The following is a 2255-nucleotide window of genomic DNA, read 5'->3' as shown; positions in this document are numbered from 1 at the left end:
GTGAGGACAGCATTTGTGGCTGTACTCCGGAGCGAAAGAATGTTGTATTGTTGGAAGCAAAACCGAATTGACGCTGATGGGCAGCATAATAACCCAGAATGAGCCACCGTGAGGTGGTACAGAATAGCCAAACGCCTCGTCATCTAATTAGTGACGCGCATGAATGGATGAACGAGATTCCCACTGTCCTTACCTACTATCTAGTGAAACAATAGCCAAGGGAACGGGCTTGGCAGAATCAGCAGGGAAAGAAGTTAATGTTGAGCTTTACTCTGGTCTGACACTGTGAAGAGACATAAGGGTGTAGGATAAGTGGGAGGTCCTCGGGCCGCCGGTGAAATACCACTACTCTTATAGTTTTTTCACTTACCCAGTGAGGTAGGGGAGGCGAGCCCTGTGGGACTCTCGCTTCTGGCTCCAAGCGCCCAGTGCCTTCAGGGCGCGACCCGCACCGGGGACAGTTGCAGGTGGGGAGGTTGACTGGGGCAGTACACCTGTCAAACAATAATGCAGGTGTCCTAAGGTGAGCTCAGGAAGGACAGAAACCTCCCGCGGGGCAGAAGGGCAAAAGCTCACTTGATCTCGATTTTCAGTATGAATCCAGACCGTGAAAAGCGGGGCCTCACGATCCTTCTGACTTTTTGTTTTTCAAGCAGGAGGTGTCAGAAAAGTTACCACAGGGATACCTGGCTTGTGGCAGCCAAGCGTTCATAGCAATGTCGCTTTTTGATCCTTTGATGTCGGCTCTTCCTATCATTGTGAAGTTGAATTCACCAAGCGTTGGATTGTTCACCCACTAATAGGGAACGTGAGCTGGGTTTAGACCGCCGTAAGACAGGCTAGTTTTACCCTACTGATGATGTGTTGTTGCAATAGTAGACCTGCTCAGTACGAGAAGAACCGCGGGTTCAGACATTTGGTGTATGTGCTTGGCGGAGGAGCCAATGGGGCAAAGCTACCATCTGTGGGATTATGACTGAACGCCCCTAAGTCAGAAGCCCCCCTAAACTGTAACGATACCGCAGTGCTGCGGAGCCTCGGTTGGCCTGGGATAGCTGGCCTCTCTCTCGAGGGGCCGGTGCATAGAGATGCTCTCTTGGGGACCGGAGCGCAGATGGAAGGGGGCCGCCTCCATTGCCCTTAGAATCTTGCATGTTCGTGGGGCACCTGGTGCTAAATCATTCGTGGACGACCTGAATCTGGGTCAGGGTTTCATAAGTAGCAGAGCAGCTACCTCGCTGTGATCTATTGAAAGTCATCCTCTGAGCCAAGCTATTGTCTCTCGATGCATGGGTACCCGCGGATGCCCTCCTCCATCACACCAAGGGATGGGTCCCTCTGACCCCGCGCTGGTGGGAGGGACGCAGAGCGGGTAACATGGGTTTGCGGGAGGCTGCCTCCACCCCCTCCTGTCCCTGCCCCACCGGGGTTAAGGGATGGGGCCACTATCCCTTGCGGGTCAGCAGGCTGACCAGATGGCCTGCGCCGGCTGGGCCTCTCCTTCCTGCTGCCCCAGTCGGGCAGGGAGGAGAGCAGCAACCCCCGGGAAGGAGCCTCCCGAGTAGCTGCCTCGGTGCACCTGGCCATCCCTCACCGGACTGCAAGGGCGAATGGGTACGGAACCCTCCCAGGCCATCTGGGCGCTGGGTCGTCCCAGGCTATCTGGTCGCCTGGCTCTATGACCAGATGGCCCTGCGGGCCGGGTGACCTGATGGCCCTGCGGACTGGCGGCCGGGCTAACTCCAACTTTTGTCCTTCCCCAAGTTCTGTAAGCCCCCACTACGTGCTGGCTAGGGTTCAGAAGCTGGGACCGGGCCCGGGGCTTGAGCTCCGTCCAGCGGGTCACGGGGTGAGGGAGCCCCCCGTCCTGCAAGGAGCTGAGGGTCAGGGCACTTGGGTCAGGGGTCCACGGGGACCAGGGATGTTCTTCCCGGCCTGGCTAGGGTTCTGAAGCTGGAACCGGGCCTGGGGCTTGAGCTCCATCCGGCAGGCCCCGGGGTGCATGAGCCCCTGTCCTACAAGCCATCGGAGGGTCCTGGTGCTAGGTATGGGGGGTTCATCGGGGACCGGGGAGGCTCTCCCCAGCCTGGCTACGGTTCAGAAGCTGGGACCGGGCCCAGGGCTTGAGCTCCATCCGGCAGGCCCTGGGGTGCACGAGCCCGCTGTCTTGCAAGCAACCCGTGGGTCTGGGCACTGGTGACGGGGTCCACCAAGGCCCGCGGAGGCTCTCCCTGGCCTTGCTAGGGTTCGGAAGC

The 2255-nt window shown here is 58.6% G+C and overlaps 1 pseudogene; it reads left to right on the top strand.

Moving 5' to 3' along the window:
* The first annotated feature begins 233 nt into the window (after nucleotides 1-233).
* LOC144820804 (28S ribosomal RNA) lies at nucleotides 234-1276 on the top strand (annotated as a pseudogene).
* Nucleotides 1277-2255: the final 979 nt, after the last annotated feature.

This window comes from Lissotriton helveticus, chromosome 2_1, assembly GCF_964261635.1.
Source record: "Lissotriton helveticus chromosome 2_1, aLisHel1.1, whole genome shotgun sequence".
Taxonomy (NCBI): Eukaryota; Metazoa; Chordata; class Amphibia; order Caudata; family Salamandridae; genus Lissotriton; species Lissotriton helveticus.
The sequence above is the reverse complement of the archived record's forward strand: the minus strand, read 5'-3'. Positions and strand labels throughout refer to the sequence as shown.